Source organism: Branchiostoma floridae, chromosome 15, assembly GCF_000003815.2.
Source record: "Branchiostoma floridae strain S238N-H82 chromosome 15, Bfl_VNyyK, whole genome shotgun sequence".
Lineage (NCBI taxonomy): Eukaryota > Metazoa > Chordata > Leptocardii > Amphioxiformes > Branchiostomatidae > Branchiostoma > Branchiostoma floridae.
In genome coordinates, this window is record NC_049993.1 from 7,999,555 (window position 1) to 8,026,592 (window position 27,038).

At 41.1% G+C, this 27,038-nt stretch overlaps 1 protein-coding gene across 1 annotated transcript in view; it reads left to right on the forward strand.

The window, feature by feature from the left end:
- The window catches only part of LOC118431417, a 48,520-nt gene that overhangs the window by 696 nt on the left and 20,786 nt on the right, over window positions 1–27,038 (forward strand). The gene's annotated exons all lie outside the window — the stretch shown is intronic.

A 27,038-nucleotide genomic window follows, 5' to 3' on the forward strand; every position in this document is an offset into this window, starting at 1 on the left:
AAGTTATCTTAAGATTCACCCCAGCTGATTAAACTTGATCAACATTTACCGTGCCACCTGCTGTAAGTATTTCAAAATAGCTGATAGATTTTTTGTAGCTTCTGTTTTATTCAATTTTTGATACGGTTAGGGTTGTTGCCGTTTGACACCAAGTGATGTGTTACACAGCGAATGTCATATATTCCTGTCTACATGCACATGTATGAGCGCTTGATCTTTCACTTGGTGCTTCTGAATATCAAAACCAATTCCCGAGTCGCCGCCTTATTCAACAGCACATTGCTAAAAGGGCATTCATTTTGAATCCAAGGACAATGGTTTGATTCGGAACATTTGCCGGTGGAAACGACACAGGGGACGGATGTATGTCCGTGTCACAGAGAGCTTTGTTCAGCTTACTGGCGACAGCAGTTCGTTTCTGTCGTGTTCACGGTAGATTAACAACACAAGCAGAAAGACAGACCTTCGCGAAGGATTGAAATACTCCTACGGCCCATCACATATTACTACACAATTGTCGTAAGAAACATTTGAAATGAAATGGCTTAAAATTTACTGCAATCCCGAAACACCATCACTTCATTAAGTGTTTAAAGCTTTACGCAATTACAAACAATATCCATGTCATTTCTTCACGAATTATGACAGCAACAGTCTGTTTGTCCAGTACAAATCTTCGCCTATCGTGCGTCATACAACCGCAATAGGGGTATGTATAAAGCTGCGGACAAATCCACGGACCAGTGGCTAAACAAAAATCTACGTAGTGTGTACCTGACTAACTACGCTGGCTACATATTAGGAGTATATTTGCCAGGGATTTGGGCACCATAAGGTTTCATTTGCCGGTACAGTTCAGAGGGGGGGGGGGGGGGGGATATTAGCCTTCCCCACGGACTGACTCTTCTCTCTTCGCTGTATATCTGTATATTCCCTCTTTTTTTTAAGCAGAATTTTACGGTCCATAACTCCTTAGAAATACCTGGTAGAGGCTAAATCTGCATTTCATGGTGCACCAAAACAAAATTAAATTCTCTAAAGAGCACAGAAGTAGGACAAACGTCAGCACACATCTACCGTACCGTTTGATTGCTGAATGGTCACGCGATGAGACAATGAAGAACCATCCCGGAAGGGTACGTGGTTGTTATTAATGGTACAATCCACTTTTCACCAACAAAGGACGAGCCATCTTAAGAGTGATAAGCGCATTGTGTAAGCATCATTGCCCTGTAATGGTCAACAAGGTCAACCCATTGCTTAGGAATAAAAGACTGCCAAACGAGTGGATTTAAGTGAATAATCAGACTCTGAAAGGGGCGTTGAGTTCGCTGATTGTGCCCGAAGGAAACATTTAGATAATATAATTGTCCTTCATTTGTATATATCTATATTAGTCAGCATTAAGATACCATAAAATGTAGTCCAATTATCGGTGATGTGAATTACGGTAAAGCTTAACAGATGGCCGCCATTGCACGCACGATAAACAACTGCAGTAACAATGTACTCACGTAACGTTTCATTGTAAGATTACAGACTGCTAACTATCAGACAATTATTAGTCAATGAAGGTTGACGTTTATCTTAAATACATGAAGTAAATGTCCTTACTTGTTATCGAATTATGAAGGACTCTAGATTCGACATTGCTCTTTTTCAGAATGAGCACAAATTAGACTGAATGCGGCTATAGGAGTTTCCAAAGGCTGTAGATGCAGAATACAGTGACGGATGATGTTCATCATAGTTACCGATACATCCCGTAAGACCATCTGTAACAATTATTCTAATTCTTATTCTATATTCACGTATTTTGAATCTATTAATAAATACAAGTTTGACTAGAATGCCTATGTAGGAAATTATGAAAAGTAACATGGCGTACTAAGAGCTAGTAAAACAATATTAATGATGTTTTGTCACCTAATATAAACCTTTCTTCTATCTAAAGAACAAAGATTTGTGCCCATCAACTCTTTCTTAACGTCTTCTGAAGAAAGGTCCCACTATCGGTCTCCGATAAGGCATAGATAATCCGATTATACCAGCCCACAGACTGAAGATGGTACAGAACAGGACAGGCCTATTCATTAATGATGACAGGCTGTCGATAGATGAATTATTAACTAAGAAAGAGAAAGCAGGTCTCGTGTAGACTGGGCCAATGACGAACACTTCTGATGCCTTCTTAAGGTGGTATCTCACTGCACATGGGGCACAGGTGCGTCACTGTGGGGCTCGTTCACTGCGTCACTATTGTGTTATTTTCGCCGATTTTTATCATTTACATATTGTGTAATATCTACAAGTATGACTTATCAGACAACAAAATATACAAAGCATTAGAAAATTCGTTCTTTATCTCTGAAATTCGCTGAGTAATCTTTCGAACCCCGCAGTGCCGCACCGATGCCGCAAGTGCAGTGAGATACCACCTTTAGGAGATAGTAACTCACTTTCGCACTACCCCCTGATGTCACTTTTGATTTTTTACCACCGTGAAGACTGGTGTTTGGAGTATCGTTGTTGAGCTTCATCAGTCACGTATGAGTAAGTTAATAGAGTAATTCTTCAGTGACTCTTGAAAACACAAGACCTCCGCAAGGAGGTGTGTGTGCGTTCGTGTGTGTGTGTGTGTGTTTTGGGTTAGAGATCCACGCGGTCTCGGAGCCAGTGTCGTGATCTCACTAGACTAGGTAATTCCGTGATCAAGACATAAAAATGGATGTACGTGTTTTCAAAAGACACTGATTAATGAATTACTCTATCAGTTGGCGTATGGAGGTATTGTTTTCGGTCTGTGATTACTTTTGACTTGTCATGGTGGTACCTCATTACACTTGGGGCACCGGTGCGGCACTGCGTGGTTCGTTCACTGCGGCACTGTTGTGTTAACGTTATTTTCGCCGATTTTTATAATGTAGATATTGCGTAATATGTAAGAGTATGACTTGGAAGACAACATCTAAAATACACAAAAAGTAGAACAAATCATTCTTTATCTCTGAAATTCGGTGAGTAACCCTTCGAACCCCGCAGTGCCGCACAGGTGCCCCAAGTGTAGTGAGATACCACCTTTTCTTACATAAACGGAGCTACTGGTTTCATTTTGTTGTCTTTAGTTTTGTGTATTTTGTTGTCTTCTAGATCATACCTTAACGTATTACGCAATATCTAGATGATAAAAAAATCGGCAAAAATAACACAACAGCGCCGAACAGAACGAAACCCGCAGTGCCCCACCAGTGTCCCGAGTGCAGTGAGATCCCACCTTACCAGGTCTCCCGCACGTAACCGCCCTGCCTGCAGCATGCCGTGTTCTGGTGGGCCGTGGCGCAGTCAGATCGATAGCTGTGCCTGGTAATAGCTAATGGAACGCCACAGCTGACACGGTGTCTCCACAGGTCGGATATGACGGGCTAATGAAGGCAGATAACGCATCAAACAAAGCTGTCATCATTCCGTACTGAAGTACTCAGCACTCATCAAACGACATTGGTTCACTGGAAAATAAACTGTTCATACAAAGCTGCCAATGTGAACGGCTGATGAAACTTTTGATTATTATAATTATAATTATTATAACGCATCAAACAAAGCTGTCATCATTCCGTACTGAAGTACTCAGCACTGATGAAACGACATTGGTTCACTGGCAAAATAAACTGTTCATACAGAACTGCCAATGTGCTTGTATGTCGTGAACGGCAGATGAAAGATGATTAACTTTTGATTATTATAATGAAGGCAGATAACGCATCAAACAAAGCTGTCATCATTCCGTACTGAAGTACTCAGCTATGATGAAACAACATTGGTTCACTGGAAAATAAACTCTTCATACAAAACTGCCAAGGTGCTTGTATGTTGTGAACGGCTGATGAAAGATAATGAACTTTTGATTATTATAATGAAGGCATCTAACGCATCTAACGCATAACAAAGCTGTCATCATTTCGTACTGAAGTACTCAGCACTGATGAAACGACATGACGAAATTGGTTCACTGGAAAAAGAACTGTTCACACAAAACAGCCCATGCGCTAATGTATGTTCTGTATGTACGGCTGATGAAAGATTATCGACTTTTGATGATTCTCAGACAGCATACTCTTTCTGTCTCTGCTACCTTTCTGTCTATCTTAGTCTCTCTCCCCTCTCTCTCTCTCCCTCCCTCTTTCCCAGTCTCATGCTGCGAATTCCATCAAAATATATGATTAAATGTGAATATGTGGGATACCATACTGTGTGGAAATGCAGGTTCTTCATATAACTGGTTCTGGTGTAAGTCAGGGTGAGGTTTGTATCTATTGATTTCTCAGCGTTATTGTTTAGAGTGTGATATTTGTGACTCGTGCAAAGGATGGCCTAGATAATGCTTCCGGCTAGCTGGAGCACTGCCTCGTTTAATTCTACTTGCCACAGAGACAGTAGTGAATCTCTCTCTATATACATACAGTCAAACCTGTATTAGGGGCCACCTCTACAGAGGGGCCACCTGTCCATAGTGGCCACTTTTCGTCGGTCCCTTGGGTATCTTATCTACAAGTTGCCACCTCTATACAGAGACCACCTGTCTATAGTGGCCACATTTGTCTGGTCCCTTGAGTGGCCGCTATAGACAGGTTTGACTGTATAGCAAGGTCCCCATTCCCCATTAATCCTGCTTACAATATTCAAATTTGACTTTCACTTTGGTCGAGCTCCCACTCGAGCCAAGCTTGAAAGTTGTCTCTACTCCTCCCAATCTTACATCAAGAATGATAATTGTAGGATAATTAATTGTATGGTAATTGCATGATAATTATTGGTACAGTGTATGATAATCAATGGTAGAGTTTACACATTTGATGTTGTATGCCTTCCTGACACATCAGTGAGAGGTCCCGACCGAGGTCACGTAACGTCGTGAGGCCGGGTAGTGTCGTGAGAGATAAGACGGGACGTTGGGCTGTGTTCTCACGCTAGGACACCGGTTTCACTTTTAGTCAGAACTGTTAATGCTGTATTTTCCTATAGCATGACAGACCAGTGGTTAGACCGTACACCTTTGTTACTTTCGGCTGCTCATATCTGTTTGGGTGGGATTTTTTAAGGGGGGATATCAAATATGTATCTATTTATTTAGTACTCATTTCATATTAAGACAGGTGAGCCCCTTCGACGTATAAAAGTTGACTTCCAGAAGAGTCCAGTATATACAGGGCAATTCAAGTTACATTCAGTAAGGTGAAGACAAGTCAAGTCTCCGATCCGCCTTAGTAAAATATCTCAAAGCTGTGATACACCGGTGCACTCAGGTATGTCTTAAGGCACAGTTGACTGGGAGGATCATTCTACGGTGTCCATTGAAGACGCAGCCCCGGCCAACATCTGAATCCACAGAATTGACCCGGTACGCGGTACGCGGTGGACTGTCGGATACTGTGGGATGTTTTCAAGATTAGGTCACGGCGTCAATATTTCTCGCCGGTCCCGGATTGATTTTAATTGATAGTTGAAAAAATCCGCGAGCAACTGGACAGCACGTCTTGATGTGACTTAAAACATCACAACATGAACAAAAATTCAGAAGAGTTATTGGACTCTATAACTTAGAGATATGCTTGATAAATACATTGTTTTAAAGAACGTATTTCAAACATTTTATTCACTTTCTTCCGTGTGATGCAACAAGACGAAAATCGAAGAGCCCTGCAGTGATATTACCATGGTCTGGGTCTGCGGACTTACTGGCTTTAGTCCAGGCGCGCAGCACATTGCACGGGGCGTGAGCACGTTATGAATAGACTTATTGTACAGGCCAGCACCCCGTGTGCACCTTAATCAAGGTACTTTATGTGGAGATGTTACAAAGTGAAGTTTAGATGAATCTAGAAGGAGGGGCGTTTGTTCGGGAAGAGAAGAAATCCAGCCCAGCTCTGATGTTAAATCAACCAGAATGTTCTTCATTTTGCCTCTGATATTTTCAGACACCAGAGGGCTATTCACGGCTTTGTAAGGAACTTCTCAACTTATGCTTAAAATTCCAACAGTGAATCTTCCATGTTAAAATCAATCATCAAGTAGAGTCAAAAACAATCATCAATATATAGTTCAACATATCATACATTTCATTTCATGATTGATGTTGACATTGGCGATTAACTGTTGGACTCTTGAATCGTCGAAGTGCCGAACAAAAGTAGTGAATATCTTTCTTGGGCCTGGAAATATTACAAGTAAAATGAAGTAAATTCTGGATGAATGTGTATTTTACATAGAAATAGAAATGTTACCTTAGGCCACAGCAAGTAAATTTTATGGATGACATCAGCGCGTGCATTAATTTCCGCCTGATTTCAGAAAAAAAAACAAGAATTTTTTTCTCCTGCAGCGATGGTCAACATGACAATAAAGTACCAAAATGAGCACATATGTTGTGTTGTAGCAAGGAGGTTGAAAAGGATTTTTAACTTCCTTGGTTGTAGCCTAATAATCATACTTGTAGAAGTGACACTTGCGAGGTACCCAGGGCTGTAGTTGTAGAAATGAAACTTATTGGATAGTTGTAAAAGTGACACCAATATGGAAGCTATGAGTTTGGTTACCAACTTTGTTGGTGATGCCAGTCTACCACACTAGTGTCACTTTTACCACACCAGTACATGTCTTGAATACAGGAATGAATGCCTTCTTGGCTCTGATACCATGATTTGTCCCTTTAGTTCTTTTTACAACAGTCATCACAACTTTATGGTGCCTATTTTTGATAATGTAGCCATCTTGTTTTTTTCACCCATCTTGTTTTTTTTTCGCCCTATCGCACTATTTTTGCAGTCTGCAGAGGATGTCATCCATAAAATTTACTTGCTGTGGCCTTAAAACAGAACTTGACACTTGTTGGTGTGTAACAAGACGGAATATTCTGATGACGAGTGACTGTTACTATTTATATCAATCAGCTTCCTAGTGTCCACATTTCATTGTCCCTGCATGTTGCAATCTGAATAAAGTCAAAGTTACCATTTAACCGAAATACTGAAAGAAGATACATATCTCATATGAAACCCTTCTTGGGTCTGGAAAGTTTACAAGTAAAATAAAGAAAATTATGACTTAATGTGTATTTCTAGTGGAAATGCTACCTTAAAAAAACTTTTGAATTATATTTTGTCGGCATGTAACAAGACGGATGGCAACTGAATGTTATCTTTTAATCGAAACACAGAAAGAAGATACAGATCTCATTTAAAACGCAGATTTTCCCCAATATATTCCGCTGCCATTTCCCGAGGGTTCGGCGTGAGACTGCAGGCAGCGCGGTTAATCCTCCTCGCGCCAGAGATGGCGAAAGGAGCAATCCTCCCGAAGTCTCGGTACTAGCAGCGACATTTATCTCGCAGATTTTCCACAATATAGCCCGGTGGGCTGCCAGATACCGAAGGAGTACTTCTCTGTGTTTTCACGATTAGATCACGGTGTCTAATTGTCACCAGGTCATGGTTTGATTTTAAGTTCGAGTTGAAAAAGATCTGGGGGCCCGGCCTGCCCAAAAAACAGCCCGATAGCTGCAGAGTTTCCCAAGGGACCACATAGGGGTTTAGCCCGAAAGTGCAAAAAGCAGAAATACTGAAAAAAGATACAGATCTCATTTAAAACGCAGATTTTCCCCAATATATTCCGCTGCCATTTCCCGAGGGTTCGGCGTGAGACTGCAGGCAGCGCGGTTAATCCTCCTCGCGCCGGAGATGGCGAAAGGAGCAATCCTCCTGAAGCCTCGGTACTTGCAGCGACATTTATCTCCCACCTCGATCGATGCCAGAGTACGTAACAGCATATTTGGTATGCACTTTGGGGACTTGCAAAGGGCGCGGAGTGTGGAGTTGTTGCAGACAGCGAGTCGAAGCCGCGGAACACTCCGCACGCTGGGTTAACTACGGAAATGCCATCCTCAAATTGTTTTCTTTGCAAAGTACCGTGGGTTGGAGTGGGAGGGTGGGAGTTTGCACGGTCTTGACGCACGGGAACACTTTTTCAGATTATTTAGGATCCTTTTGCCATATCTAAGACTAATGATACGTGGTACAAAATGAATTAAGCAACTGAATACATTCTCTATAGAGAAAGACGTTTCAGACAGCATCCACTAACTTTCATTTGTAATTGAGAATGACCATCTGACTCTTTCCATTTAGTGAATTAATCAACTTCTGCTTAATTTTTACTTTTGTTAGGTAGGTTATGTTTTTGTTACCGTCTGTTTGTAGATGGACAATATAACTCGAGAAGCCATGATGAATGAATCGTTTTGATATCTATCATGTAGTTTGGTCGTGACAAGATCTTGAATGATTATATCCTAGCGACGTGGTAAGGTACAGCAGTGGAAATTCCTGTTTCGATATGTCGTCTTCTATATAGTACTCTATGGCCGTGACTTCTGAGAGGTAGAAAGCTGTTGGGGCTAAAAGTGTTTTTGTCCTCTAACAGATGTCTTACCTTCATTGACGTATATGAGACCTCCGTTAATAAGTTCGGAGATTGTAAATTGAATCTATGGGACTAATAGTATTTCCCAATAAGGATCTAGCCCCTATCGGTACTTGAGGGGCGATTTATGGCTAAAGTAAAGAACTGATGCAACTTGGTATCTACAACGTTAACTATGTACCAACATTAATCCCGGAATGATAAATTGAAGCGTGCAGAACGGTTGTAGTGAATTTCTGCCGCGTGCTCCAACTTTTGATGAAGTTGACTGAGTGTGCAGATAGCTGTGAACGGTGAGCAAATAATGTACCGACAGCTCAAGGATACGCACATATGGAAAGCCGTCCATCACAGCAGGGATATAGAGACCTGACGGCTGTGGAATGAGTAGGAACCGAGTAAGGCCAGTTCTCATGGTCTCAGTCAGCGCGTGGTGCTCTTTGGCCTCTTTTTGACAATTTATAAAGTATTCAACATTGCATATACATTATGTCGCGGCTTTGTTTGAACGTAAAGTTTGTCCATATATCATTTGAAACTTAGGGGATGAAACTTAAGGAATTGGTGGTATAATGATCGTATGGAAGTAGAAGTAATTGTCCACTGTGTTCTGCTGCTGCAGTAGTCTGAACACCCTGCTGAAATCAGACTGTCATCAAATCTCTCCACTGCGTCCGTATGTAATACAGTAATAGATTGTGTTGATTAAATCTTAGGAATTTGTTTATTTTCAATTCCTAAAAGCGATAAATGTTTTCATTTGACAAAACTAAGCATTTAATGAATGGAATATGCTAGGAAGCACACCGCATATGTATAGGTTATGGTTAATACATCCCTTCTCGGAGAGCAGCCAAGTTGTTATGGAACGCATTGAGCCTGGAAAAGCGTCAAGCATATACCGTAATACAAAAACGTGTGGCGAATGGCGAACATCAACAATTGTAGCGTTGCGTGCGTTGACGTTTTCAATACATCATTAAAGTAGATCTGAATCTTAAAACGGTCCGTTCATCCGCTTGGCTGCTGATGTGTTTCACAGTTTAGGTTCCGTTTTAAACCCTTGGAGAAAATAATTACACATTTATCATGTGAAGGATCAATAGTATGAGTAGCGTTTCTGAATGGTGCCGACCCGGAGGTTTCTCTTTCAGACACAAATTTCGTCATAAAAACTCCTCAAGTGTGCCTTAAGAGGCTTTCGGGTTAAAAGGACCCCATTAGTCTTTCATGGAAGAGATTAATACGGGGAATAGAATAGGAGAGATGGAAAGCCACTTAGGAGGGGCTCTTTTGTAAGCGGTGCGTTCAAGTATATTGCCAGCAATTTAAAAGTTGCAGTAGGCCGTTGTTTGACTGTTGAATGTGGCTGTCACTGAATGAATATTCTGCAAAAAGAGGAAGTACCTTAGACAGTACAGAGAGTACTGTATAGGTACAAAATGTACAGGGACTTTCGCTGCTAAAAGTTGCTGGATATTTAAAGAAATGACTAGCCTGGGTGCAATCCGATTTCTACCGGGGCTCCTTATTCCTTTTTAGTGTGGCGAGAATAAGGAGCCCCGGTAGAAATAGGATGAAACCCAGGCTAAGAAATGACGCCAAGAATAGGTATGTAATAAAGGATTGTCACTGATCAAAGATTAATACAAATGTAGTCCAAGCGATTTTCAAGTATCATATTTTTTACTTGTAGATGAAAGAGGGGTGACAATTGAATGAAATATTCTTACTGCAGTTGCCCTTTAATGTATCCACTGGGTAAACTATGCTGAATTGACCTGAATGTGATAATTCTTCAAACAATGTCATCACCAGGAGCAGGCAGCTTTTTAAGAACCTTTTTTAAAATCGTTGTTACCTCCAAGAATGTTCATTGACGTTATATCAGTAGCGTTTGGGCGTATATATCTGCCAACAAGTAAAGTCAAGAACGGCTGGATTGGATTCATACCTGGTATGTTGGTGGGATGTGACAAAAGCTGGAAATGATTAGATTTTGGGCGCCCTAGCGTCTTCCCTTGTTACTGCAGCGGAATGTCCGGTTTTGATATCTCGCGTTCTGAACGAGCTATGGTCACGATTTTTTTTCGGCCGTCTGCCAATACGGTTAAGGTTATCATGACTATTTCCCTGTGGATTCCACACGGCAATCCCCATGGACATGTGTGCTTATGGAGCAGCCGTCTGAGGTTGCCTCCTCCCGTGGATATTCGCACGTCGTGACAGAACCGGTGAGGAATCAATGTCATGGTCGATTCCTGAAGCGGATTTACAGACATTGTGTCCATGGCGTCATCCACAAGCATTGCGAATGGAAATTATGGAAAATCCAGCCTTTGGTTTCTGTGACTATCAAAGCAGTAAGCTCACTGGGATTACGGCATCCGGAATAAAATGCAGCTGATTCGATTCGTGTTTTGGGCGTTATCTTTATGGACCCGTATGAAAAAGAAGGCATTCGCTTTTGGTTTCTTTCCAGTTGGGTGCAATTCATGGGAAGAATTGACGTAACGATTGCATTTTACCTCTACGTTACAGAATGGTGCAATGGTCAGTCATGCTTCACGCCTTAAGATTCAAAATGACTTACCACTGACAATTGACTAATGCGTACAAGGTCTTGAGTCTTGACAGCGGTATCAGTGTGAAACTAGACATTTTAAAGATAAACGGGGAAGCAGAAGATGTTTTATTCCATTCCAGACCAGTCATGTTTCTTCGCGGATAGAAATCTATGGTATGCCCTAAGCAAGATAAACAAGGCCCAGACTGGTCCCTCTAATAGACGCATTGTTGGCTTTCCTAGTTTTGGTATGGAACTGCACAAAATCAGTGATCACATGGTAGTCCATACGTTTCTGCTGAAATAGTTTACAAAATTGGACTCTCGGGGCCGAGTTTGCACATTTTGTGGTACCTCAAAGAATTGGCTAAATATAACGCATCAATGTATATATAGGAAACCTGCGTATTGTCAATATATATTTGGAGTTTATCTTCAGGACAATCTGATTGTATGTCTTAAGCTACCTTGACAAACGGTACCCCATAACAAAACCGACAGTGTTGCGTTTATAGTTGTCTTATCCGGTCTCAAGTAACGACCTAGATTAAGGCAAAAATTGAACAAAGCGGCGAAACTATAACTTTTATCATAAGAACCAAAAGAGCCGACGAATCAATCAGGTGTTTGACTGTTCTGCCAATGGTCATAAAACGCTCCAGTGAAGTTTCTGACTTAACGATCAATTTTTATTCGTTTTTACGTGAGTCCGCGCAACATGAGCGCGTTTATGGAAGGCACTTTACTCCTCTACCATCCATATCAAACCGGCACATTCACGAGGTATCAAAGCACTGCGACAATCGATTGGCCGATATATGTACATAGGGCGGAATATTTACCCCCAACAACGAGGTTGTGTTTTACACTGTTCTTTATTTCTTTGTGTACAACCTCTTCTTTTTGTTCTTTTCGTCCTGACGGACGTTCAGTTCCAGTGTACAATAGGCATGTGAAATATTCACGTCACTGGTGCAGACATACATTTTGATGATTTTGGGGAAGGAGCAGAATTCGTATTTTCTCAAAATATGTTACCTTCAAAGTACATGTATACAATGTATCTCTCCTTCCTCCGACGTTTATCTTCTTTACTCCGCCTTTCTCTGAATGAAATTTATTACCTACTCAGCTGACAATTTGTTTCGTATGACACTTCCTTTCCGGAAAGGTCCAAAAACGAGACAAACGATCTTTTACGACGGCCGTAAATTTGCTCGGGGACCGGCACCTGTGGTAGGCGGCCGCGGGTCGCTTCCGTGGGGATCTGTCTAGGCGCGTTAAGACGCCAGTTTCATTTGATGTGGCACAGTCCATTCCGTCTGGCTGGAGTAACAATTAGGAGCGCCGCACCAGAGTGGGGAATCCGTCATTCACAACTTTTAGATTTTAGACTTATCAAAGTTGCAGACACTGCAAACCCTGACAGCTTAAGGTGGACTCTCACTGCACTTGCACCAAGCTTGTGTCATTGCGGGGTTCGTTCACTGCGTCGCTGTTTTGTTATTTGATGTGGCACAGTCCATTCCGTCTGGCTGGAGCAACAATTACAGGGCCACACCGGAGTGGGGAATCCGTCATTCAACACTTTCCTTCAGGAAAAATAACTTACATGGCAAAGTGACCGAAGAAAAGCTTCGCCTGTTGAGTCAATTAGCCAAACTTGCCGAAGCTCGATGTTGCTGACTTAGGGAGAAGAGATGCTGCCACAGTGAGCATAGTTCATTAATTGTTTAGACTTGGTGTCTAGAAGTGGTTAATGGCCTTGCACTGAGCAAACTTGTTAGAAATACATTGTACGAAAGTTTGATAAGCATCACGCGTATTATACCTCTAGTGTATCTGTATGTCACGTAGCACCTGGTTATGTTACATTCAATATTATTAGCCCTGTCAACTGTAACCTTGGCACATCTAACTCCAGTTATTGTCAGGGCGTCCCTACTGTTCTTGATGACATGACTTATGCCCACAAGTACTGTTATAACGTAGCAGTTCTACAGTAGGTCACTACAATACATCATCCTTGATGGCAATGATTTTCCTTGTTGGATGCAGGATTTGTCATATTACCCCAGTTCTGTCACGCCCTGGTATATGGATGCATTGTTGCAGCGACCACTCTGATGATCTGATTATTACTTCACCACAAGGGAGTTATGCATTTCTGGCTTGTTTGCGTGTGTGTCTGCCTCTCAGGCAGTTTGTGTGTTTGTGTTTGTGTAAAGGTGGTGAAGTCTGCTATCTCTGAAGGACTTGTTACAGCTGGTTTGGAAAATTATTCGAGGCTTTTGCAACATTGCAATGTGGGAAAATTTGGCAGAAACATATGACCTGACCTTTTATGAGGTTTTATCGTAACAAAAGACTTAAGTCTACAAAACGTACCAGTGTTGGTTATATCTACGTCTTTTTTGCAGGCAGAAGACAAAAGTTAAGCCCTGCTTAATAAGCACACATTTGCAACCCAAAATATTCGAAAGCGTTGGCGGAAAAATTACATAAGCTTACTTTCTTCAACAATCAATGTCAAGATCATGAACAAACCACTAACTGCTGTATGCTGACGGACGTTTGTGTTCAGTTCTGTAGACATTTATGTGATTGTGTGTATTACTTGATTGACTAGGTACCAAAAGTTGTTTGGAAAGGTCGGCCTGTGTTATTACAGATACAGCTGATAAGCGCGGACGTCGCTGCGAAATGCCACGGTATTTATGAACCTGCCAGCTCATTCTGTTCATCAACAAGAGGCAATGCTGGTAATGCAATCAGTGCGCACACTACATAACGAGAATATCAAGCGGTCGTATCACAACAGGAACGACCCATTTTGCCTCGTATCTTAGACGCTGTACGTAATGAACTACCTACTCATCGAGGATCAAGTGCTATCGGAGAGTTTAAGTACTATCTTGAAGTTGAACTTCCGTGCATATGAAGGTGCTTGGTTTGTTTCTCTGCCTATCCACCCAACATACTTTTAGCAATTTCACCATTGTTTGCTTTGCTTTCCACTTTCGTATTTCATCTTTTTAGTTTATAATTATATAGATTGTGTGGATTGTAAACCATATCTTTCAAAGTTCAAAGGGCCACCCAGTCCAGTTGTTCGAAGTATTTCTTAAATACATAGAGATTATAGATTTAAACTGGCCCCTTTGAAAACCAGATATTTAATAGTTGAATGGGACATCCAGTAGTCTAAAGTATTTCATAAATACACGAAGATTATAGATTCAAATTGGGCCTTCTTGAAAACTGTATCTTTCAAAACTGAAAGTATCATACAACAGTCTAAAAAATCTCAAATAAATATGTAAATACTATAGATTTATTTCTTCTTTTCCAAAAGTTTTCAAAAGTACTCCAAACTTGGCGATGCGATGTAATACATGGATGGGAAAATTCCTCAGTCACATACATAAATACAAACAGCGTCGGGCTTAAACTTCTGCTCACCGTTTGCTTTATGTATGGGCAAAACGCTATTTCCCAGCGGATGAACTTGAGGCAACCTTTCTTTCCTGACACCCGTGGCACATAAGCTGATGTATTATGCATGCTGTCGGGGCAGAAAAGCAATGGCATATGAAAGGCAAAATACCTACCAGATGACGGGCAATCGCTGCAGCGACAATAGCTGCCATCCATCAACCTCAGACTATCATACTAGTTCATACACACATAGACTTAGAATGAGCTAGATCACGACAGACTCCTTTTAATCACTACCGTATCAACCTTGTAAATTTAACGAAAATGTACAGGCAGGTTCCTTTATCACTGAATAGAGTGATGTAGATATATCAAAAGCAACAAGGCTTACATAATACTAGTTCACACATAAATATAGACTTAGAATGAGCTAAATCACGTAGTCGACAGACTCCTTTTAATCATTACCGTATCAACCTTGTAAATTTAACGAAAATGTACAGGCAGGTTCCTTTATTATTGAATATAGTGCTGTAGATATTATATTAAGAGTAATAAGGCTCATATCATACTAGTTTATACATGTACTGGCTTAGAATGAGCTAAATCACTTAGCCGACAGACTCATTTTAATCACTACCGTATCAACCTTGTAAATGTAACGAAAATGTACAGGCAGGTTCTTTTATCATTGAATCGAGTGTAGAAGATATATTAACAGCAGCAAGGTTCAAATTACTGACGCATACTTTATTGTATTTACTCATGGGACAGGGCAGGCGTCGTTAACAGTTAAGTACATTCCAGCAAGCAGTCGCCAAATTTATATCATCGGTTATATCATCAGTTACATCATCAAAGTTATATCATCAGTTACATCAGGTCGGAAGAACGAACAGGCTAATCCTGAGTGTTAAGTCCCTTACGTAAAGCAGGCCATATGGCATCATAAATGTCACTGGAGCTAAGGACAAATTTGGGTGTGTTTAGAGCCTCAAAATTTATAGCCATTTAGCGTTTACATGATAGTAAATCACGCTACCGAGACTGTCGCTTACGCTGGATGACATCCAAGGCTAGTGTTTTCGGATTTACACTTATTCCATTGCTTTACAGTGACAAGGAGTACAAAATTATCAAGATTGTTATACCGAATCTCTATCTGTCACGAAATTCACTTGTCTTTTTCAAATTGATTTAATTATTCTTCAAAAATGTATCTTAACGTGGATCTACAATCTTTACTAAAATGTTTAAGTATTAGCATTGGACGGATGGATTTGCAAATGGGAACACCGTCACCGGCTGTTTTCTCGACCTCTGCATTAAAACTCAATGTTTTAGATTCAAGTTTCACACTTCAATAATTTATAAATCAGACCGCACTAGGCCCTATGACCTCCAGCTGCCTCAGCCACTGCCTTTGTGCATGGCAGCTCTGCGGTGTGCTGCTCAGACAATTTGTCTGGCGACAGGTCGGCACTGACGGATGGATGGGGCACTATGGGCTGTTTGGAATAATGTAAAGCTGTGACTAGTCACCCCGCAGACGGGAAGGGACTGTTAAGGTCTCATAACACAGTAATTATCCGCGACCCCCGTCCCCAAAAGTAGTTCGGGTTAAAATAGTGCATCGCGGTACTTGCAAAGGCCGTATTTATTCTTCCGTGCACGACAGCGAGGTGGAATCTGTGGTGAATAGTAGAGGAATACATCGGCGTTCATACTGTATAAGTTGGATTACGTCGCTTTTTCGGCCGGCGGGAATTTGCGCCTTGATATGTTACCGGCACTTCCTGTTCGCCGCCTGCAGTTCCATGACCTCCGCTGGGGGTCAAATCAAAGTGTCTGTTATAGAAAAATGAGCCGGCAAATCTATGCTCATCTTCAGATATTTTGTAGCTTGTACCCTCAACTTCAACATACTAAATTCTTGTGAATTGTATCTGCACCCTACTATAGGTTTTGAGTCGTCGAACCACCTCACTTTGGGGTCCTTAACCATGTAAATCCCCATACCCGAAAAACTGTGTTCTGAGATCTTAATGACGAATTAATGCCTTCCATGGACACCAATGATGCTACTGTTGTTACTGTTATATGTATATGCATCGTTCTGTAAACTTCACCAAGCTTTTACAATCCAGGACATCACCAAAAGACTACGTTTTTACATCACAACACCCACTCATTTTGCAGTATGTGGAACAGTTCTGTCTTCAAAGAAGCCATGTATTCATTTACGTTTCTCTTGAGAATGTTCATGAAATTAGCCTTCGAGCATCGATTTCGCAAATAAATAATATCATTATAAAGTTAATGACGACTTAAATGCCTTCTATGGACACCAATGGTGCCGCTGCTATTTGCATTTGCATGCTTGTAGTGTTCATACCACACTACAAGCAGCCAGACTTGATTTGTTTCTGTTGATCAATACCATGGCATTGTGCGGTCTAAAATAGCATTGGGTAGCTGTTCTTTCAATAGTCAGTCATTGATTTTTTGATAGCATTCATCTTTTCGTCTTCAGAATCTGTATGCAACGATAATCTCAACACTTATTTCCATGGTGCCCTGGATATATACAGATTGATTATCTTTAGGGGCAGAAGATCCACGCAAGTCTCGACCCAGTTCTCGCAACTCTCGCGAGAACTGGGTCACTCCGTGATCAAGGTGGACTGATAGCCATCGAAAATTTGGAGGTCCGTGAGTTTACCTTTCAAAATGTAGTCACTGATTGATGAAAATTCTATTAATTGTATAGATACGTGACTAATGCATCTCTTCAACGATTATCTTTAGATATTCACTTGTTTGCCTAGATAAAGGACATTCCGCCACTGAACTTTTTCCGTGAGTGATTGATTTTGCCACCACATCCCTTTCAGGTATGCAAACCTCAGTGTTATTCAACATCAACTGTCACTAATGAACTTTCCCTAAGAAATTCATTCCGTGGATGTCACAAAGGGCCTCTGTGTATACATTGTTGAGTCTGCTTTGTAACGGAAAGTGACTGTTAATTCAGACCATTTCAAAGAATCGCTACAATTTCACCGAGCTTTTACAATCAAGGACATCACCAAAAGAGTACGTTTTTACTCAAATCACAAAACCTACTCATTTTCCAGAACGTTGGAAAGTTCTGTCTTCAAAGAAAAAGTCAAACCCAATTGAAAAATACCCAGTGCCACATACTTTTCAATTTTCGCAAACTTCCTATCTTTAAAAAAATCACCCTCGTCTTCACTTTTCATAGTATGGAAGGCCACCCGCACTTGGAACCCCCGTGATATCCATTCTGTGGATGGGCTATGTATATACATTGTCGAGTTTGCTCTATAACAATACACCAGAACCACGAGACGGAAACCCACGTACTTTCCAATTTTCCCCAAACTTCCTATCTTTAAAAAATCGTCCTCGTCTTCGCTTTTGTATGGAAGGCCACCCGCACTTGGAACCCCCGTGAGACTCCCACCTGGCGGTAATTCAATCAGCTCCCCGGGTACGTGATTTACAGGGTCTCATTCCAACACTGTTGGTAAATTGGACATGGTCGCCTGGCGGCGGCCCCTCGTTTCATGCCCAATTGAGTTCATTCCTCGTCTTTACCGTGCTGATAAATCTGCTCACCAAGGACAATGGATCCGGCGACAAGGATACATGTCTTCGTTCCGTGCAAACTACATAAGCGGAAATGTAGATGGAGTAGCACTTCAGGGTACATTACGTGCTTGAAAGCACGGATACATCAAGTTTGGTATCACAACGGCGCTGGTCTGATTTGCTCGTGTGTTATCATCACAGTCAGAGGCATCACGTCCGTACAGTCAAAGTGATTTAAGGATGCACCGTAGTCGTGATTCTTCTCGTTTTCCGTTCTCGCCAATTAGAAGCTGTCATATTCATCAATGCGGTATCTCGTCAGAATGTGCCGTTGATGTACATACATAGTTACTTGTTACAAGATGATTGCAGTAGTCTTTGTGTGCAACTTGTCCGTGATAAAGAACATGTCCATGACAGGGAGAATACTCTCATATTGTCGCAGTATCTCTAAAACCTAGAACTGGCTAGCCTGTTGAAGAAGACGTCTCCAAAATTGATGTCGTCAAGTAGCCAATCAATTGAGGCCACTATCTGGCGAGTGACTACATATGTGGACCTTGTGTCAGGTCAAGACAGCTAAGCTTGATAGCTAGGATTGACAGCTCCAATAAAATTGACACTTTCCTGGAAAAGCCTGTTAGTAAGTGTTTCAGGTCATGGACAGCAAAGACATTCTTACAACAAGAAGAACGCTAATGGAGCTCCCCACCAAAGTGTTTCTATATCTTCAGCCATAGAAACGTGGTGACAGAGCAGTGCTTGATAAGCAAAGCACGTTGGGCAGTACAGCGTACAGTGCAATGTGGCCTGGGGCAAGGCTTTCCAACTGACATGCACTTTCCCCGGAATAGAACACTGATAAAGTTTGCCCTCAATTGGCCGGGGACAGGCAATCAGCAGCTACTATGTCTTCTGTGTCTCTTCGATATACGGAGGAAATTAAACTTGACCGCTGACGTTGTTCTTATCTATTCACGTGCGGTGGCAAAAAAGCCATTTCAATCAACTGCAACCTTCAGGAACCCGTACGTGGTATGCGTGGTTATCAGTTAGGGTGGCTCTTCTTTAGCAGCAGATAGCTCTGCAGTGTCTCCATTGTTGAAAAAGGAAATTTATCATTTCTAAATATATTGTTCAAATATGCCTTAATGTTTAATATGGTCGGTGATCTTGATACCGTGCTTCTTAACTTAAGAAATACGATAATTCGTTTTAGGAATCCAACATACTTAATACGAATTAGAATTGGAGTACTCCTATCGAAAAGAGAGTCCCAAAGAAAATAGTTACTGCACCCGTCTGTATGCAGGTGGCCATTGATGAGGAGGCTATCAAACGTGCATCTAGTAAGGGCGTGGTCACATAGGTCGTGCGATCATAGTACGATTTTTGATGCTATAGGGTTATCAAGCAGGCTCACAGAACCAACCACCGACATGGCTCCAAAACAGCATTTTGTGTACCAAGACAGTTGAACTTGACAGGTGACGTACATTTTCGTCCTCCAAAATGCCCGCAGTTAGCGATCGTACGACGATCGCACGACCTATGTGACCTCGCCCTAAATCCCTAACCTAGAAAAACTTTAAAGGCGCAATCACTGGTCATAGAGTCGATCCACAGATCGACAGAAATACCACAGCGCATTGAGCCAGGCATTTATTGTGTTTGGCTATCAGCTGGTGCAATTCATTTACAGAATGAAGGGATCGACATATCCATACATCAAGCCCGCTGGTTACAGCCAAACCCAATCTAATTTCCGGGGACCGTTAGCGCTTGATTCGAAACAAATCGATGGTGTCATAACACGCGGGACGTTAAAAAGCGCTGGTATTGATTCGGGATTAATCAATGCGTGGAACAAAAGTTTGTAATCTGAGGATCTGTTCCGTTTTGATTCCGGCCATATGGGCGCATTATCCTGGTTTATTTCCCCATTTGGCGAATATACAGCGGGGAAATGACGATAAATCGCCCGATGGCAAGAAAGAGTAGTCTGAGTTTTAGAACTAACAGATAGATACCTTACACTAAGCCCTGTAACAAAGTAATTCTACTAAATAAATGACACCAACAGCAAGATAATGATAAAAAATGTTAACCATCTTAGTCACGAATAATCAATGGAATGAATCTTAATAAAATCAAAACCGAATCAAATCGAAATAGGGTACGGTTGGATACATGTAAGTGTCTTCCCGGCTATATCATCAACCTCTTCCCTACAGCTGACTGCTTTAACCACCGTCCTCTGCTTAGTCCGTTGATGAACTTGACATCTCTCTTTTCCGCACAGATTCGTGAATATCCAGTAATGTAAGAAAGGTAGCGAAAGTTGAAACCAGACTTGAATTATCGTTTTTGGAACATTCCCAGTCTTTAACGGACTCAATATCATTGATTTTACATTAAAGAATTCCCAGGTGATTCTTCCCAGACTTCATGAAAATGGAGGGCATCTATAGAATGCAGACAAGCACGGCCAAACCTGTCTCCAAACATTGAGCTCAGGTTTGTAGCTTGTAGGTGGACCAATTATTGTGTAGTTGCACGGAAGGTCATGAACTTTGCGATATTGGTTCTCACAACTCCTCTGGGCGGAAAGCTCTCTTATTGTGTTTTATTACTAGTGATGTCAATGACTTCCAGTGGGCTAGGATTCAGGGAATCTTGTCCAGGCTCTAATGCTTATTACAGTACATCACATATTTCCTTGTGATTTGTGTCATTTATTCACGCTATTTGATCCATCTCTCGGATAAGCATGACTGATACTCGGCAATGCTATGGCAAAAAGTGTATAACGTGATGACCTACAGCTAGAGTTATAGATAGAAACTTTTGGTCGGTCACGACCATGTCAGCGTTATCGCCTGTCAAGCATTCCCTTGAGACAATGTCCACTTACATGTGCAGATCTCCAGAGAAAAGATATACATGGCTCTTCGTGACGACAAAATATGTTATCTGTACATTTCGTTTGGTATTTCTGATTCATCCAAAAAGTCGAACTTTCATGAAAGGCAGTATATTCATCGATTGAAATTTAGATCTGTGTAGCTGCAAGGTGAGGAAAAGGAAAACTAATGATTGGTGTTCTGCAGTAGCACTATTGAAATCACAGAAAATTGGCAATGTCCCGAATATATCAACAATTCATGGAGCTAGGGGCATGGGATTGTGTTCGATGTGGATGCCACGGCCTCAAAAAGAGCTAACGGCGATCTCTGCGCACAGATTACAACGATGATTCATGGTATCATTTAACAACAATTTTCTTCTCGCCCCATTTGCATGGCCGATGGTCGCGAAGAAAAGCAGGTAACGGCGTTAGTTCCAGACGGGTCATTGCCTCGTCGCGTGAGAAGCTAAAGGCTGATTGCCTGGAAGCCTCAAAGTCGCTTCCGCCTCTGTACCTCACAGTCTGTGGTGTAATGAGCCGTAAAGGGTATCTGGTCATCTGTAGTGCAAATGAGAGAGGGCTTACCGGCCCTTGGTGCCAGGGAGATTGGTTTAGTGTTATTTCCTGTCTGAATTCTAATCAACCGTCCAAAGTACGTGTAACGTCTCAGAAGTGTGTTTCGTAGTTCTGAGCAATATTCCCCACACTGTAAACCAAATGACTACATCGTTTCATCTTCGGTACAAGCACCATTGCAAATTTCAAGTCATTTATTCAGGGAAATCTATGTTATTTAGCGGTGTGGCCACATTCGTCTTAGCCTGTCGTGTGATTTCGATGTCCTAGAATCAAAAGCATCTACGGTCAAGGATCTGAGAGTGCACAAAAACAGCTATTTTTTCCGAACAAATGCAGTTATTTCAAGAATGCCCTCTGTTTGCGATCGTACGACAATCGTACGACATTTTTGCACAATACATAAGTTTACATTGTAATCATATTAGGATGCATATATCTGTACTTTCGTAGACTAAAGGGCAATGCATCTCAAATTGAATTAGGTAATATTACGTGCGCATGTACAGTGATTTTCGCCTATGAAGAAAACAGAAGATCTTGTAAGTTTTATAAATAAGTCATAACCACACTGTTACACTTTAGCAAGAATTGTAACTTGCTTCCCAAGGTTTGACACCAAGTGGTTTGCTGGTCGGTCGTGCTATGGTGTTACTAACCGTCACATTTAATCTCTTTGATGAGGCGTTTATTGCATTCATCTCCTGTACGGTAAATTTCATTACAACTCGCTTATGGAGTGAAGATAGACATCACCGGAGCAGGACAACAGGACCGACGTGATCGCCCACTTACGGCCATGTTGATTTGATTATATGGATGACATCCTCTGGAAACCCCCAAACTGATGCGAGCGTGCGAATAAAAAAAATATTTGGCCAAAAAAGTGGCCTTCATTGTGAAATTCAAGTGGACAGGAAGGTTTAACAAGTGAGTAAACACACCGTGTGGCATACCAAACAAAAGTCTTTATTGTCGTTTTTTCACATTTTTTCTACGACCTTGTAATGTTTTACGACTTTTTTTAGCAATCTATGACATATATTTTCTCATTTTGCAGCTGCTTTGTATGTTTACGGTATGGTTAAAAAGTTTTTTCTCTGAAAATGGCCGCAAATTGATGCGCGCGTAGATGTCATCCATATAATCAAATCAACATGGCCTAAGGCATGCCTGGATAAGCAATGGAGATGAAATCGTCAGACTTGGATGAATCTCATCACCTTGATCTTGCCTATCCTAAGCTATCCATTACCTCTGAGGAAATGGAATTTTGAGATGGTGAATTTCATCAGGAACAGCAGTTAGCAGACGCAAACTGTCGGGCCAAGAAACTTCGGGGAAAGGCTTTGATTGAAATAGAAGAGCGTTAGGTGATGTTGATCTGCCAGGCAGATGATTTCTCGGAGAATGAAGTGCGCCGTTTCAGGGTTAATGTCCTAACTGAGGAATATCAACTTGAATATTAACATTTAAGAGTGTGAGTTATGAGAACATTATCCCCATCATCTATGGTTTTAACCTTAGTCTTTCTCTGTATTGATATTCAACATAGTAGGTATGCACATGATGGCAGCCTGAATGGCGTTGTTATGTACAAAAAAGCGCACACATATATAACAATACATAGATAAATCTACACACCCCTGACCTAAGGTACCCTATCAGTTAGCAAATTGCATTCTAGTGTCTACAGTCTGGGGCTTGTTATGGCCAACAGCCGCACTAGAACATAGAGCGCTAGCGCCAAATGGACTTAATGATAAAGTGGAACAGCTGAGTCTGGAATGGAGATGTGGATAGATTCTTGTAGCGCATTTGAATCTGTATAATTCGGAGGTTAACATTTCTTATGCTAATTTGGTAGGGTGTCTTAGATATTTTGCAAGCACAAGCCAACTGAATGCATATGTTTTGCTAATTAGGGTTAAGCTAATTGAAAAGTTCTAACTTGGCTTATCATAAATAATTTACAACAGCAACACGTCTAAAACCAAGACACGGGTTGTTAAATTCTGTATAGCCCTCCTGGATCCTCACGTAACGATCGAAACCGAAATATACTACCAGCAGCACTCCCCAACCATCCAGGAATACATCATTATCAAACATGTCATCCAAAGATTTGTTATTAGCGTCTTGCTCCAACCCGCCTGAGGCACCCGCCCACCGCAGTAAGGGTCCCCGTGCTGTAATAAGGTAGAGGAACAGCGTTGCCGTCCGTCTGTTCCCCAATTACCGAACTGCTCACAAAACCGGGGGGAATCATGCAGTAGGTTGATGAATAGAGACAAGGGAATTACCTGGCGTTGGTAACAGGTGCTGACGTACATTAATTATTACCTCTGTGCGGAGCTCTACGCTATATTCTCATTTCTTCATTAAGGCTTGATATCAAGTTACGGGAGACAGGACACTATATCAACATATAACATAAACGTAACCATGCTTGCACGTAACGTAACTGTATGTGCTTATATGTATCTAGTATACAAATAAAAGATGTTCTTTATCACATAATGTTATTTCAAAAAGGAATAATAGCATATGGTAGTGTTCCTTGGACACGAGAACCAGCATGCAGATTTGAAACATAGGGAAATCTTCATCAGTTCAAGATTCAGGGAAGCTAAGAATTCCACAAGTAATTGCTGCCCACTAAAATCGGCAAGTTGCAGGTTGAAAATCACAATTATGATTCCTTGCATAATTGCATATTGTTGATTTGATTTAGAGTAATTTGATACCATAATGTATATTTGATAGGAGTAACACGATAACTCATGAGTCGTCTGGCTTGTATCTACTATTCGCTTCAGGCCTGTATGTGTGGCATCATATTGTTTTGTTCAACGATGCAACCCTAGTACGGGGACTTACTGCGGGACTGAGACATTTAACGTGTAAAAACAAACGATAAATAGATTGTGTAGAATTGTAAAGAAAATTATAGTTCTGTGAGACTTGTGAATGCCTAAGACTATGCATTATTCGTGGATGTCATGTTTGCTAGCATCTACAATCAACACACTTTCTTGAACACACCGCAACATGTCTCAACCTAGAAGCAAACTAAAAGCATATATTTGGTGCAGTCCGACAGCACGCGGCAATTTAGGGTAATCAGGTGAACAAAATTGACCTTCGCTCACCTGTGGAATAGCTTAAATGGTTACTTGTGAGTGTTATATAGGAGTGCTACTAGTATAACATTTGGAACTCACCCACAGACCAATTACGACATGCTCAGACGACTAAGATGTCATTGAAGAGGCTAGAGGTAGGGAGGGCTTGAAATGACCCTCGACAAAAGTCAAGTAAAGGTCAACTTTGTTTACCTGATTACACTAAATATTGTCGCGTTCCAATTGACAGTACTATATGCCGGGATAGTCTTTGTTCTTTAGAACCTTCATCTTCTTGGCTTCTTTCGGACAAATATGTAGGCCTCTCGCATCAACGTACAACCAATGATATGTTAGTAATATCAATTGTATGATATCATGGTATGAACTCGACAACAGAATACCTTACCACACAAATGTAGATTGTTAGTCGGTTCTAACGAGAGTTTGGGACAGTAGGGATTTGATGCTCTTAGCCGCTAAAGTTGGTTGCAAACAATTGCCATGAAGAGTAACTTAACATCATTGTCATTTCGCCCTACTGCTGCCAGCCTAAAGTTGGTTACAATCAATTGCCATGAGGGCAATGCTACAGAGTTGCATTTTCCTTGCTAGTTCATCTGACATCTAAATTTACCCTATGGGCAAATGTTTCCCTATGTACCTTTTGAGTTTTTATTACAGTTTGGGTCGTACACAAATAAAATGAAAAATGAAGTGACACAAAAATAAGTGATTTGTCATCCATGCTTTTTCTTTAGAATTGTTGACATGAAGAGTAGTACATCGTTGCTAATTTGTTTTGCTTGTTCATCGTACATGAGTTTCTCATCTTCACTGCATTGAATGAATGAATGATGAATGAATGATTTTATTTGTAAAACATTGCAGCTTGGTAGCTGAATTGCGAGTTACATTACAATAATTGTGGGTTATCTCCACATACATAAATTAGAACAAACATCGTGAATAAAACTAGGCTATTGAATCTCTGCATAAATCTGCATACATGGTATTCCGACAGTTTAGTACACAAAGATATTGTTTGAAAAGAAGCTAAGCTAATACAGACGTACTAATAGTCTCTAACATTGTACTAGTAGTCTCTAGGATACACTTTCGGACACTAGTGGCCACTTGCATACAACAAATCTAATGCGCGTGGAATGAAGGATAACGCATGTCTTTTAGTCTTGCTTATCATTTTTGCACAATATGGTCTTCTGCTACGAAGACCGTAGTGAGTGTCCGCGGACCTGGTTAAGAATGCCCAGAGAGGAGAAGACTCATCCTGAAGGATATGTTCTAGAGTTCTCGGTGTAGCTCTCTCACGTCTACTAGCTAGTGTTGGGATAGAGTCAACAGGAAGTCCAATGATTCTCATACACCGCTTTTGAACAGATTCAAGAGAGTCCGAAAGATGATTTGGCAATCCTCCCCACACAGGGCTCGCGTACTCGAGGATAGGTCTAATAAACGTCAGGTAAATCTGGGTTAGGACGTCTACAGAGAGACCCGCTTTCTTAGCGATGCAAAGGTAGTAAATCCTCGGTCGGACTCTGCTCAGCATGTATTGTATGTGAGCATCCCAGGTGAGGTCATAAGAAATGTGAACACCAAGTAGCTTGAAAGTGGTGACCCTTTGAATCTCATTATATTTCAGCCATACCATAGGTATGGTGAAATATATTGTATTCGTAATGTTTCTTTCTTTCTCCTGTCAAATCTTCAAATCGATTCAACTCCGTCGTTCCTGGACCGAATTACTTGAAATTTGGCACAAGGGTACAGTGGGTCAATACCCAGGTGCTTTTTCCTCATTTTTTTCATATCTTCCTTTAAAATGATTTTATTCATGTTTTTTGCAATTTTTATGTACATTTTGCCCCCCTGTTCCGTGGTGTTACAGCCGAATGACCTAAAATTTGGTACAGAGGTGCCTTGATCATATGCCCACAAAATTCCAAAAACAATTTTGGCATACGGTACAGCAAAATGCTTAATTTTGGCATTTTTTGCCATTTTTTGCCCCAGAAATGACATTTTTTGGCTCCTATACCCCCATTTTACAACCAAATGACCTGAAATTTGGTATAGGAGTGCCGTCTACATATGCGCACATGAATTCATTGACACCTTTGGCATACGGTACAACAAAATGCTTAATTTTGGAATATTTTGGCCATTGTTTGACCAAAAACGTACGCTTTTGGCTCCTGTTCCCTGGTCTTGTAACCAAATGACCTACATTTTGGTAAATAGGTGCACTAGATATTCATTCAAATGACCCATGTATAATTTCTGGCATAAACCACTTCAAAATGATATATTTGGG